General features: G+C 35.2%; 1 pseudogene; it reads right to left on the bottom strand.

Annotated features, from left to right (window-relative positions):
- Positions 1 to 325: 325 nt before the first annotated feature.
- Positions 326 to 800, bottom strand: LOC138170078 (thioredoxin-related transmembrane protein 2 pseudogene; annotated as a pseudogene).
- Positions 801 to 15559: the final 14759 nt, after the last annotated feature.

Below are 15559 nucleotides of genomic sequence, written 5' to 3'. Positions count from 1 at the left end.
CTAAGATAAAGAATTTATTTTTCTTTCACCAAATGAAACATTTGACCAAATTAGGGGGAGGTGCTTGCTATTTTTCATTCTTTTTTATGCTATTTTTCATTCCTCACCCTAATAGTCTTGTGTTTGGCTCCAGTTCTATTTCAAATAAGGAATAAGTAAAAACACTAAAAGTCAGCTTTATGAAGTCCCTCAGTCATAGTAAGGTCGAGGTCTGAAAAAAGCAAGCAGGAATATGCTATTAAAAGGGACGTCTAGTAGAAGAGAGCTCCTATTCATTCTTCTTGCTTTCCTCATCTGGCTGTGTGTGAGCAGACAAAAACTTAGATTAGTCCTCTGGGATCACATTTAGGGACTTGGTCTGCTTCCTGGCACATTGCTGAAGCTCATTCAGGCAGAACTCTTGGATCATGTTCTCCTCAGAGAATGTCCAAGAGACAGCTCGACCTTTCTTGTCTGTTGTCTAATATCCCTGATTTATCTCCTTTTCCCTCTGGAACAGGATCAGAGGAGGAAGCTGCTTGGTGAGAGGTGACATGCTCACTTTGTACCATATAGTGACATCGGGGTAGTGTCTGACATACACTTTCCCAAAATTGATCCCTGTACAATTGTACTTGAGGGAGAAATCAGCATAGATAGCAATAAATGACTGGCACTCATTAGATCAATTGGCAAAGAGCTCCACAGTTCATGTGACATGTGTGCCCTATGCCACCTCTTCATCAGTTGTTCTGTCATCAAAGTACTTGATGTGTTTTGGGGTCCATGTAGGGGGAAAGTTTGCAGGTCATGAGAAACATTTAGCACAAAAGGTTTTGCAGACTGCTTGAACTCTATTCTGTGTTTGTTCTACCTGTGAAAATAGATTGTGATTTCTCTTAGGTTCCCAGATACTCTGAAAGGGCTTCATTCAGAGTATGTATTTGGACCAACTCTCCATTAACACCTAGCACATGATTTGAGTAAGAGTCATTACCAAAGTTCTATGAAGGTCATCTCATCCCTTGGTGTATGTTATCAGACAAGAGCCTTGTAGTGATGGAGAGAGTTCCATATCAACGGCATGTATAAATCGGTTAATTGATTTTTCTTTAAGTTTTCCTGAGTAATAAGAATGAGCGCTAAGAAAGTAAGTCATTCTTTTTAAACAACATTTTTGAAAAAAATGAATAGGACAATTTCTTACTGAAAAAGAGTTTTATTTATTGCTTTGAGTTTTGAAAAAAATGTTTTATATCATTTATCTCATTTGAGCTTCATAAAAACCCAACAAGGCAGGTGCCATAGGTATTATTAGCCCATTTCACAGTTGAAGAAACTGAGAATCAGAGAGTTTGAAAGACTTGGCAATAGTCACATATCTCATAAAAGCTGGAGATGGTTTGAAACTCAGTTTTTTTGAGAGTATGTTCAACACACTATCAATACATCTTTCTGTAAAATACCAGAAATGTTACTTTCTTATTGAAAATTATTTCCTTTAGATAATGAATACTCAAGTAATGTTACTGAGAGAGCATAATCTTATTAGTGCAGCAGCTTTCTCGAAAGCCTAGAGTCATGGGGAAAGGAAAATTTTCTCTGAGGAGGCAGTATCATTGAAGCAGATTGATTGAAGTGCTTCATTACACCATCAACCTTGCCCTTGGCACCAGTCATACTCCAGAAGTAATCAAGTAGTGCTTATCACAGTCTTTCCAAATGAAAAAGCTGAGAGGGAAGAAGCCTGGGCATCAGCACTTCCTAAAATCTTCCCGAAAGAGCAAATACATGCTTAACATTCAAACTTTGCTTTCTTCTCCCTCCATCTCTCTTGCTCAGAATTTTCCATAGACAATTCTCTAAGTTTTCACATATGTTATGACATCATTAACTACTGGGATCCTGGGAAGGTGCCTGAATCAAGCAAGGTTGCACTCTAAATGGCAAAATCTCATGATTATAAAATATGATTCTTGTTTTTCAGGGCAGAGAGACAGTAGAGAAAGCCATAAGTGAAGCAAATATTTTAATCAACTGACACTAATAGTATTATACTAGATGTATAGGGCAAATAGCATTCAGGCAGAATTTCTCTTTTCCAAAATTTATTCATTCAACAAAATTCAATATCTTAGAATACAGTAAAAATTTCTGGGGGAAAGATAAGGAGATAGACTTATTATTTCATCAGTTTAATGTAAGCTACAATTTGCAATGATGTTGACTTAACAACTCATCCCTAATTTATAACCCTGGAAATTAAATTGCCTGTGACTGAGGTTTAACAACTTGTCTATAGCCATACAGGTAGTCTATGTCAGAGGCAGGACATGAACCAAAGTTTTCATGTCTCCAAGTCTATAACTTTATTAACTACAATTCCTTGTTTCACATTTTGAATCAAATCAACCTAACAATAACTGAAAATTGTAGAGTACTTTAAAATATACCAAACACATTAATTATATTATCTCAGAAGCCTTATTAGAAGGCAGTTAATAAATTATTATAATTGCTGTCATCTTGGATTACAACCAAGGATCAAATACCCAGTCAAATAGAGCATAACCTTTCAGGGGAGGAGATGGATATTAAATGAAATAGAGGACTGCCATACCTTCCTGATGAACAGACCAGAGCTCAACAGAAAATTTGATCTTCAAATATAAGACAAGGGAGGCTTAAAAAGGTAAACAGAAAAGAAAGGAAAAAAAAACAATAGCATGTTATTAATAAGGACAAACTGTTTATATGCCCACAAGGGAAGATGATATTTGTAACTCTTCAGAACTGTATTGTTATTTTGCCATTATGAGGGGGTATACATTGACAGAGGGCATGGGTATAAGTTGACTTTGATGTGACAATAAAAAAAATCTAATTAAGTGGTGAAAAGGGATTATACTGGGAGAAGAGGAAAGGAGGAGGCAGACAAAGGCAAATTACAAATTACAATTACATGAAAATGCACAAAAACATACTACTGTAGAGTAGGGGGAAATGATTGTTATTTGAACCTTACTCTCCTCAGATTTGGTTCAAAGAGGGAAAAACATAATCAGTTAGCTATAGAAACCTAATTTATGCTATAGGATGTAGGAGGGGAAAGTGGAAAGAAAAGGGAAGGTATGGATAGAAGGGAGGGAAGAAGTAGTAATGGTAAAGGGGAAGATGAGGGAGAGGGCTAATAGAAGCAAGCATAGACTGAATGAGGCAATGGTCCAAAGCAACACTCTAGTGAGGAGGGAAAGGGAAGAAGGAGAGAGAAAAGCATAAATGTGAGAAAAACAGGATGGAGTGAAAGACACAGATAGTAATCATAACTGTGAACGCGAATGGGATGAACTCCCCTATGAAACAGAAATTTATAGCGGGGTGGATTAAAAACCATGGTCTTGGAGCAGCTAGGTGGTGCAGTGAGTGGAGTACCAACCCTGGAGTTAAGAGGACCCGAGTTCTAATCTGGCTTCAGACACTTAACACAAAAAATAGCCATGTGACCCTGGACAAGTGACTTAACCCCAATTGCCCTCCAAAAAACAAAAAAACAAACAAACAAAAACATAGTCCTACAGTATGTTGTTTATAAGAAACACATTTGAAGCAGAGGTATACACATGTAATAAAGGTAAAAGGCTGTAACAGAATACTATGTTTCAGCTGAAGTAAAAAAAAAAAGCAGAAATAGCAATCACGATCTCAGACAAAGCAAAAAAAAAAGAGATCTACTTAAAAGAGATAAGGAAGGAATTTACATACTACTAAAAGGTACTATAGACAATGACATAATGTCATTATTAAAAATATATGCACCTAGTGGTATACCATCCAAATTCTTAGAGGAGAAGATAAGTGAGTTACAGGAAGAAATAGATAACAAAAATGGGGGACTTCAACCTCCCCCTTTCATAAGTATATAAATCTAACCACACAACAAATAAGACAGAAGTCAAGGAGAGATAGAATTTTAGAATGCTGTCATCTTGATTTTAATAATACTTTCTGACATTTCCATATCACCAAAGGCACAGGGAAGTCAGAAATACTGTATGCAAAGTCCTTTCTATACATGATCTCAATTGATCTTCTTGGATAAGTCTGCAGTAGGAGCTTTTATTAAAATTTTATAAATTAAGACACTGAATCTTAGAGAGGTTACAACTGACAGTCACATGGCTAATAAGTATCAGAGGCAGGATTTGAACCCCTATATTCATCATTCCAAGTCCAGCATTTTACATCCTAGGCCACAGCATATCTCTGGAAGATATATAGTCAGTTCAAAGGTGGAGTTAGTGGAGTTATTTTCACATACATGCATATATATCCACATATATATATATATATATGTATACATATATCAGACTCCTTTGCTAGTTCAACAAGAGCTTAACTCTTATGTAGGAGTGTTACCACATTCTGTCCAAGGTCACTTTCTTTTCTTAGTTCCTCATCAAATTCCATGGATTTACTTATCATATTTGTGTGAATGACCTGTAGATCCACATTTCAAAACCCAATCTCTCAATGAGATTCAATCTTGATTGTCTACAGTGCATTTCAAACTGCATGTCTCAGGGACATCTCAATATGTCCAAAATAGATTGACTTACCTGCTGATATACATCTCAAATTGCAAACTACCCTTCTTTTGTAGACTACTCTCTACATAAAGTCACTTGGATAAATGTCCTTTTCTGAAACTATATGATGTAACCTCCCAAATATTTAGGGAGGAAGCCAGCCATGCCTTCCTTTTGACTCTCTCTCTCTCTCTCTCTCTCTCTCTCTCTCTCTCTCTCTCTTTCTCTCTCTCTCTCTCTCTTTCTCTCTCCCTTTTTTTCCACAAATGACTTAATAAATTTCTTTCTAAAGCTCTTTTAAATTTTTTTGGTTTATTCTCAATAACAACAATTGATTGAATGAAATGTCAAAGTGAAGGAAGAGAAGATTTTCCTTAAGTTCATAATAATTCTCTTATCTAAGTTTTAACATTTAAAGGCCTAACATTTTTCCCCAGGAAAGGGCTAAATAATTTTTACATAATAACTAACATTATAAAATATTGAGTAACATGTTCAAGATTGCAGAAATTATCCTTGGTACTTTTGAATTTTGAAGGATGAATGTACAGTCACAAAATATGACAACATATTTTTTATTAATGGTGATCATTTATTACAAATAATCTAAAACAAACAAAATAAGTTTTAAGTAGTCATTTCTCTTGAATGGGAAGACCAATTAATGATTAATTCATCTGATTGTTTTTCTGTTTTAAGAAAGTCCTTCTGAGGGGCGGCCAGGTGGCTCAGCGAGTAAGAGTACCGGCTCCAGTGTTGGGACGACCTGGAGATCGAATCCCGGGCTCAGACACTCAGCACCACACCCGGAAATAACTGGCCGTGTAACCTTGAGCAAGTTACTTAACCCCAATTGCTTAAAAAAAAAAGAAAAAAAATAAAGTCCTTCTGGGGGTGGTTAATTGGTTCAGTAAATAAAGCACTGGCCCTGGAGTCAGGACGACCTGAGTTAAAATCCGGCCTCATACATTTAAGGCCTCAGACATTTAATACTTACTAGCATGTGACCTTGGGCCAGTCACTTAACCCCAATTGCCCTGCCTTCCCCTCTCCAAAAAGAAAAAAAAAGTCCTTCCTAAGGGTACCATTTAAAAAAAAATCTTAGTTTGTCAATAGGAATATAGAATTCCCATTGCAATTTTAGTTTTGTGTAATGGCAAGCACAGAAGTATTTCGCACCTTATTTTAGCTATTGAATTAACACCTTGTTTCAGTATATTAAGAAACAGAACATGTGAACTCCACAACTTTTGAACTCCTGGGGAGGAGTTAATGACTATATAAGGAGAGTCCCAGGGCTAGAGACAGAAGGAGCTGAAAAGAGTACTTTTGTGGTGGCAGAGTCAAGGAGAATACTTGTGGTATCCTGACACTCTGTCTGCTCTGTCTATGTTGATGTTTATTTGTGAAGCTTTGTACAGAAGCCCTGGGACCTTACTGGAAGCCCTGAATGAGGAATTTCTGGTTGTATGTTTACAGAAGTCCTGGAGGAGGGTTTTGGAGGTCCTGAGACTTCACTGATGATTTGTGCTGACCTCTTGGACCTTGTTTGTGGGTCTGTGTTGATTTCTATGTTGATGATTTGTGTTGAGTTCTCAGACCTTGTTGCTGGATCTGAGTTGATTTCACAGGCAGATAATGAATTTATGATAGTGCCCGACAATGTGTATGAATATTATTGTAGCTCTATCAAGTTTTTTTATTCCTAGCTACAGAAACTATGAAGAACTTGAGGTGGACTGCAAACTGTGAGTTTCAATATGGAATGGAAACTGGACAAAGAACTGGACAAGGACCTGGGAGCTGCCTGCCTTTGAACCCAGGTGACAGTTGGAGCTGGGGCCATGAAAGAGGAACCATGGAAGCTGAGAGGCAGCCTTGAGTCAAGCTGAAAGAAGAGTTTACTTGCATACTGTGTACTGACTGAGAAGATTATGTTTTACTTGTGACTCAAGGTGTGGATGGCCTGTGTATTTTCCACTATCCCCTAAGAGGGTACTGAGTAGCAACTGATGACTGAGCACAGAACTTTGACTATTATATTTTGAACCTCCTTAAGGATGATTGAATGATTGAGTTACTAAATGATTGTAATTTGTTGAAAACTTTTGTGACCAATTGATGAAAACGATGTGGCCATTTTAGTGATAAGTCATTGTGAATGCTCCATTTTGATTTTCTGTGATAAGTTGTAACATTGTAAATTCTGTGCCTTGATTTTCTGTGAATGTTTTGCTCTGATTTGTTATTGCATAAAGTGTTCACTATGCTGTTTAATCAGAACCTCGAAAAGCTGTTCACAGCAGTAGTCCTCTAGGAAGCTGCTTGTGCATGGCTTTACATTTGGTAATTTTTATTTTTGGGAAACTTTGCCAAATTAAATATTTTATGCATTAGAACACGGTGTTTCAAATATTAGAATATAAAAAACATATTAGAATAACATGTTTCAAAACTTGGGGGAAAACTTGGAGTGAAGCTCAGCAGGATTTAAAGCTGCAGCACTATTTGTGGAACCCAACATATTTTATTTATATAATGTCTTTTATGTTGAGTATTTTGTCATAATAATAGATATAAATCAGTGGCAGTTAAAATAAAATAAAATTCACTGACCATTATCACAGAATCCATACCTCTACAATTAGCAAAGTATGGCCAAATATATTATTCCAAACCACACTCATTTTGTCCCTCTTAATACTCAGTAATAAAAATAGTACCATAGTTTTAAACGCATAAAAAGTCAGAATTTAGGCATAAGTATCAGGAAACATATTTAGGGAAGTTTGTAATTGTGTTTATTTGTATATGTGTCTGTGCGTGCACATTCATACATGTATTAACTTCTAGGAAGACTTTGTACTTTTGTACTATTTGTACATATTACTACAAATAGTACCTTTGTACTATTATAATAATGTATTAAAAAGAATCATCTTAAAGAGATATTCCTTCATTTAAAAGTCTTCTCTATTATAAAAAGAATACCCAAAGTGCAATCCAGAAAAATAGAACCTTAACTGGAAAAACTAAAAATAACAAGTTTGATTAGTGGTAACAAAAACAAGATAAAACAAAAACAAAAACCCAAAACCCCAAATCCCCATACCCAAAATAACACTTTTTATTTCTAGGTCACTAATTTGGACCTAAGACAAATTAGTAATGCCAGACAATCATTACTTCTCAACGACTACTTGTATCTTATATGGATTGAGTTTGGATGTTTGATTTAGACTGAAAAAATGCACCATGGGAACAGTAACAAAATATTAGCTACACACAGAAGCCCAGATCACATGCCACTCCCAAATGCCACTATTTTGCCAGAAGAAGTCACTTGCAGTATAAAACGAAAATGGGTAGTGCTCTCTAATGAAGAATTTTTATTGTCTCAAGGGTCCAGTGCTACTATCCAGGAATTAAACTTATTTGTCTATACCTACCAAAAATTATTTGTCTATACCCTACTCAAAGGGTAAATTACTCTGCACCAAGGATTGTATATCCATAGTCCCATTAAATTTGTTATTCAATGATTTCCCCTATTAGCAACAGTTAAATATTATATCTTTCTGAAGCACATTTAAGAGATTTTAATCCTTGACTCTTCCATATCCCCCAATTCCTATGTCCAATTTGTTGGCAACACTTTTGTGCTTTATTTTCATATTTCTCAAAACTATCCCCTTCTCGTTATTTGTATATCCACCACCCTACATTGTGCTCAATTACTTCTTGTCTTGCCTATTTTAAGGATAAGGACGAGAACTAGACTTAAGATTTTGTTGACATATGGAATTCCAGGTAAAGAAACTCATTCTATAAATATTTTGTGACATCTTCTCTACAACTTACAGTGTTTAAAAGTTGCTTAGTTCACTGAGGGGACAATTGACTTTCCCAAAGTCACATAGCTAAGGAACAAGATAATCTCTGACTCCATGGCTTGTTGTCACTTGGGAGAAAGTTCAGAAAATCAATCTTGTATTCCAAAGCTTTCAGGAAAAGGAAGCTTTACAGAAAGAGAGCCCCCCTCTTCTTTAATATATCTGTGGGATTTTTGCTTGGCTTCTACTTACCTTTACCACATGATATGAAATCCAGAGTCATCATTGCAAAAATAAAGCAGGGGATATATTTGCATGGTGTGAAGTGTGTTTGGAAAGAGGGGAAGAGAGCAAGGTGTTTCTATCATGAATATCCAGAAACTTACCCACCCCAAATTTCTATTACCATGTTTCCCCGATAATAAGACACTGTCTTATTAATTTTTTTGGAAAGAAAAACACCAGAGAGCTTATTTTCAGGGGAGGGCTTATGTTGTCCTGCCTCAGCTCTCCTCCGCGGCACTGCTCTCAATGGTGCCAGCAAGCAAATCACTAGGGAAGAACAGGATGATGCGCTCTCTGCTGCAGCTCTGATTGTGTTTCACCAGGGGGGGGGCGAGGGTGCATACAGAGGGTACCGTAATGTAGCGTGTAGCGCAGGGGATCACCTTCACTACAGTAGCAATCTCAATAGGGCTTATTTTCGGGGGAGGGCTTATTTTAGAGGAATCTTAAACAGTAAGGGGAGGGCTTATTTTCAGGATAGGTCTTATTATCGGGGAAACATGGTATATGGCCTTGCCTGACCATGATCAAGGGACAGGTGGACAACTGTGCAATGCAGTATAATGCATCCTTTTATTTATTTATTTTTTTATAAATTCTTTCTAGTTCTTTAGCTTCCATTAAGGTTCAACATGTCTTCTTTTATGTATTAATTATCTGGTATTTCATTATTTATTTATCTCAGGGGACATTTATTACAAACCCCCTACCCTCCCACCCCCTCAGCCTTACTTTATGGATGAGAAATCTGAGGTCTTGGAAGTTAAATAACGTGCCTGAAGGAGCCATCTAACATATAGCAGCACTGATCCATTTACTCAGGTGCTCTCATTCAAAATCTGACTTTTCTCCAATGCACCCACACACAGCAAAGACTGGACAATAAATTGTTGTGTATATTATAGTGGAATTTCTTTCAGCCATTCTCAAATTCTGGGATTCTTTGATTTGCATCATGTAATCCTTTCTAGCTCTGAAATTGTACAAGTCTATAAAATAACAATTTAATTTCCAGTTGACTGAATGCCTGAACAACCAAGGTCAAAGCAGAAAACATGAGTCATTCTGCAACTACATCCTATTAAGAACAAAAATAGCACAATGATTCCTTAGAGCAGACACTGAACCCTGAGCTAAGTTGCCATCTGGAAAACCTTCTATCCTCAGGATTTAAAATTTCCTCCTTAGCTAGCCACTTTTTATGAAATTAGGTTGCTTTATATTCAACAGAATTAAGCACTCATTAAGCAACATAAACATAAAAATGAGCACTGATTCCATTAAATGTTGTTTATATTCCAGTACTGAAGTTTTCTTAAAGTGTCTCATGATAGTATCTGGTATTAGCTTTCTGAAGTAAATTTAATTCTGATTATTAAATTCATTGCCAAAGAAGAGTACCAAAGAATAGTTGCCTTATAGAGTAGTCTTTTTTGTGTGTGTCAATTTGGCTACCATGTTGGTATGTTCAATATGATATGTCATCATGATGCAAAGTGCTCTGTTGAGGCACTGAAAGATTCATACTTGTTTTATTACTATAATAATAATTGTTTCCTTCCAAATAAGTATCTTTTTCAGGATCTTTTAATGAATTAAAAAATATCCTCTTGTTTAACCTTCAGAAATATTATGTACCCAATATCCCAACCCCAATCTATACGTTTAATTTTATTTTTTCAGGAAAATTCTTTGGTTATCTACACTTCCCATTGACATTATATTAGTAAATATCTGGAACTGAAAATTTGTTAAAATGTTAGGAAGTCCTTCCTTTGGACTTAAACTTAATTGATATTTATTCAAAATATATGATGTAATAGATTCAATAGAATTTTGCGTAGAGAACAAAGAAGTCACTATCCTTGCAAAGGAATTATAATGAATGTAACTATTCTTCCACACAAACGTGGTAAAGTTTTGATTGTAGACATCTGTGTGACATAAATCTGAATAAATGGAGGGAAATGTGACCCTTGGTTGACTGAGTGTAGTGCCAATGCAATATTTAAAGCACTGAAGGTCACTGTAAATATGCCTGTGTAGTGTACAATCACAAAATATTAAAGACTCTCCACATAGAAGGCAGAAGCAAAACATTTATTCATACACCAGAAAATCAAATCCCACCACCAGGACACCAAATGCATTTTAACAACATAGAAGTTAAGGCACCACAATGTAGCAGAGAGCCAAACCATCCATTACCCTTCCCACAAACCAAAAAAGCCTAACTGTCCCAGCAGGTGGCAAAAAAAAAATACTCACAAACCTATCTCCCTTTCATGAGTCCTTTCCTCCCACTGTGTTTAGATACTTTGACTTTAAGTTTCCTGTGGACTGTGCTCTACTCTTTAGCAAACTCCTCCCACCACAGGTTCCATGTGATTACATTCAGCTTTTTAGGGGGCAGGGTATAATCTTTAAGGCAGGGAAGGTCTTCAAATTCCCTTAGGCTTATTAAGGGGTAGGGAAGATCTTCAAATTCCCGTTAACATCAAACTGAGATAATGCTCAGCATTATGCTAAGTGACTGCATAACAGACATATTTCAGTTGCTTACTGAAGCATGTTTTCCTGACTTACAGTTTGCAGTTATTTGTATCAAGTTATTATAAATAAAGTATAATATATATTCCATAGAGTTTGGGAACTTCGGGGCTGTCTCCTTTTTCTCTTTCCTTAGGTATATATGACTGACATTTGTTTGTTCACTTTTAAAATATATTTTCCTTATATAGACCTAAAGAGTTGTAATAATTAACTTTTAACAGGATTATTATGAGATGTTCAGTAAGAGTGTAATATCTGAAATATTAGTGGTTATCAATCAATCAGCAAAGAAGCAAATACAATGTTCCAAGCACTGTGTAAGTCACTAAGGATGCAAGGACACAAAGAAAACAGACCTCATCCTCGAGATGCTTATATTCTATTGGAGGTGACAATAATCTATACATAATTTTATACCAAGCATGTACAAAATCAATATAAGGTAAATTGAGGAGGGCCAGTAAGAGTTTAGTACGGATAATAAAATGTTTTCTTCCTTTCTAAAATGCCCCTTCAACAGAGTTTTGATGGAAATTGGGCATTTGTTCTAAGAAATAAGTGAGGGAAATGAAAAGGTTAATAAGCTACTGTATTTTCCTTATGGTACTTACAATTTTTGAGAAGTATGTTATATATACACAAAATAACAAAATATATATATATATATATATATGTATACACACATATATATATATTAAGATTATAAAATAATAATTGCCTAAGAGAGATACAAAGCATTAGGAAAGATCATGGGAGGAGTGGTCATTACTGCTTTGGAACCAAGGTTGAGAAAAGTCTTGAGGGAAAAGATGACACTTAAACTTGGTCTTGAAGAGCAGGCAGTAGTATTTCATCAGGTGTATAGGATTTTTTTAAAGATTTTTTTTTATTTCTCAATTACATGTAAAGCAATTTCAATATTCATTTTTATGATTTTTGAGTTCCAAATTCCATCTTTACCTTCCTTCCTCCACTTTCCCTTTTGAAAAATGTAGCAATTTGATATAAATTATACAGTCACGTAAAACATATTTCTATATTAGCCTTGTTGCAAAACAAAACACAGGGGAAAAAAAGAAAATGAAGAGCTATTATGAGATCTGCATTCAGGCTTCAACAGTTCTTTCTCTAAATGTAGGTAGCATTTTTTATCAAAAGTCTTTAATATTTGTCTTGTGTCATTGTATTGCTGTGAATAGCTAAGATCACTGTATAACATTTGTTACTCTATATAATGATCTACTAACTCTGTTCACTTCATTTTGTATCAGTTCAGTCTCCCCAGGTGTTTCTGCAACCATGCTAGTCATTATTTCTTATAACACAATAATATTTCATCATAATCATATGCCAAATCTTGTTCAGCCATTCTCCAAAAATGGTCATCCCCTCTAATTTTAGTTCTTTGAAATCATTAAAAGAATAACCACATATTTTTGTATGTATAAGATATTTCCCTTTTTCTTTGATGTCTTTGATATACAGATATGGTAGTGGTATTGCTGGGTGAAAGGTCACGCACAGTTACATAACCATTTGGGCATAGTTCTAAAATGCTTTCCAAAGTGTTTTTTTTTCCCAATTTTCAACTAAACTAAGGGTGGACTGAAGTCCAAATTTTCCACTTCCTCTCCAACATTTGTCATTTTCCTTTTTTTTTTTTTTTTGTTATATTAGCAAATCGGATAAGTGTGAGGTGGAACTCAGAGTTATTTTTATTTGCATCTCTTTAATCTAAAGTTATTTAGCATATTTCTTCATATGACTAGAGATAGCTATGATTATTTCATCTGATAACTTCCTGTTCCTATCCTTTGAACATTTATCAATTAGATTGATTTATCAATTATATATATTATATTCTTATAAATTTGACTCAAATTAAAATTTGATCACAAATTCTTTCCTTGCTCATATATCTCATAGGAAAACTTTCATGTTCCATTAATTTACCCATGCTATCATCCTTTATGTCTAATTCATTATATATTTTGGCGATATTTATATACAGTGTAAGATGTGGGTCTATATTTGTTTCCGCCAAATTGCTTTTTATTTTCTTCAGAATTTTTTTCAAATATTAATTTTTTGTACCAAAACTTGTATCTTTGTGTTTATGTAATGTGAGATTATTCTAGTCATTTATTACTATCTATTGTTCACTTAATCTATTCCAATGATCTATGACTTTATTTCTTAGCCAATACCAGATTGTATTCATGATTACAACTTTAAAATGCAGTTTGAGATCTGGTAGGCCATGCCACATTCCTTCACATTATTTTTTCTTTGATTTACTTGATATGCTTGATCTTGTGCTTTTCCAGATGATTTTATTTTTGATTTTTCTAGATCTATGAAATACTTTTTATTATTTTGATTATGCAAATTACTTCAAGTAGAATTATATTTTTAGTGTAAAAGTTGCATTTATTTTTTATTAATTTATTTTTAGTTTTCAACATTCATTTCCACAACATTTTATGTTCCAAATTTTCTCCCCAAATCTTCCCTCTCTCTCACCCCAAGAGGGCATACATTCTTATTGAACCTTTCCCTGGTCTGCATTCCCTTCTAGCAACCCCCCTCCCCCTCACATCCTTTTCCCTCTTACTTTCTTGTAGGGAATATACCCCATAGCCTGTATATCTTATTTCCCAGTTGCATGTGAAAATGTTTTTTAACATTTGGTTTTAAAACTTTGATTTCCACATTTTCTCTCTTCTTCCCTCCCCACCCACCCTCATTGAGAAGTCAAGCAATTCAATATAGGTTATACATGTGTAATTATCTAAAACTCTTCCATAATAATCATGTTGTAAAAGACTAACTGTATTTCCCTCCATCCTTTCCCATCCTCCACTTATTGTGTTTTCTCCTTTGACCTTTTCCCCTTTCAAAAGTGTTTCTTTCTGACTATGCCCTACCTCAATCTGTCCTCCCTTCTATCACTCTTCCCCTTACCTCCTTCCCCCTTGCTTTCCTGTAGTGTAAGATACCCAATTGAATGTGTGTGTTATTCCCTCCTTCAGCCAAATCTGATGAGAGTGAGGTGCACTTATTCTCTCTTACCTCTCTCCTCTTCCCCTCAATTGTGAAAACTTTTACTTGTATTTTTTATGTGAGATAATGAGCACCATTCTATATCTCCCTTTCCCCTTCTCCCAATATATTCCTCTCTCATTCCTTAATTTTATTTTTAATATAACATCCCTTTATATTCAACTCACCATGTGCCATCTCTGTCTCTCTGTCTCTGTCTCTCTCTCTGTCTCTCTCTGTCTCTCTCTCTCTCTCTCTCTCTCTCTCTCTCTTTCTCTTTCTCTCTCTCTCTCTATTCCCTCCAACTACCCTAATACTAAGAAAGTTCTCATCAGTTACAGTTATCGTCTTTCCATGTAGGCATGTAAATAGTTCAACTTTAATAAGGACCTTATGATTTATCTTTCCTGTTTACCTTTTCATGCTTTTCTTGATTCTTGTATTTGGAAATCAAATTTTCTATTCAACTCTGGTCTTTTAATAAAAATGCTTGAAAGTCCTCTATTTCATTGAATATTCATCGCCCCCTGAAGTATTATGCTGTTTTGCTAGGTATGTGATTCTTGGTTGTACCTAGCTCTTTTGACCTCTGGAATATCATATTTCAAATCCTCTTATCCATTAATGTAGAAACTGCTAGATCTTGTGTTATTCTGATTGTATTTCCATAACACTCAAATTGTTTCCTTCTGACTGCTTGCAATATTTTCTTCTTCATTTGGGAACTCTAGAATTTGGTTATAATATTTCAAGGAGGTTTCCTTTTGGGATCTCTTACAGAAAATGGTCAGTGGATTCTTTCAATTTCTATTTTACCCTCAGGTTCTGGAATATCTAGGCAGTTTTCCTTGATAATTTCTTGAAAGATGACATCTAGGTCCTTTTTTGATCATGGCTTTCAGGCATGATCAATAATTTTTAAATTATATCTGTTGGATCTATTTTCCAGGTCAGTGGTTTTTCCAATGTGAAATTTCAGATTGCCTTCTATTTTTCCATTTGTTTGGATCTGTTTTATAGTATCTTGATGTCTCCTAAAGTAAATAGCTTTCATTGGTTCCATTCTAATTTTAAAGGAATATTTTCTTCACTGAGCTTTTGGAACTCCTTTTCCATTTGGCTAAAGCAAAAGAGTGAGAGCCTTTCCCTACTCTGCCTTATTTACATATTGACATTTCCACTGGAAGAGCAGCAGCTTCTAGCTAGCACCTTTAATCCAGCGGTGAAGCAAATATGATGTCCCTAATGCAAATTTTTGTTCTTCTTGCAAGATAAGTTTTG

The sequence above is a fragment of the Petaurus breviceps genome, unplaced genomic scaffold (genome assembly GCF_028583685.1).
Source record: "Petaurus breviceps papuanus isolate PSGF00001 unplaced genomic scaffold, PetGlider_PUasm1.0 38, whole genome shotgun sequence".
NCBI lineage: Eukaryota > Metazoa > Chordata > Mammalia > Diprotodontia > Petauridae > Petaurus > Petaurus breviceps.
This window is presented reverse-complemented; position numbering and strand designations above follow the sequence as displayed.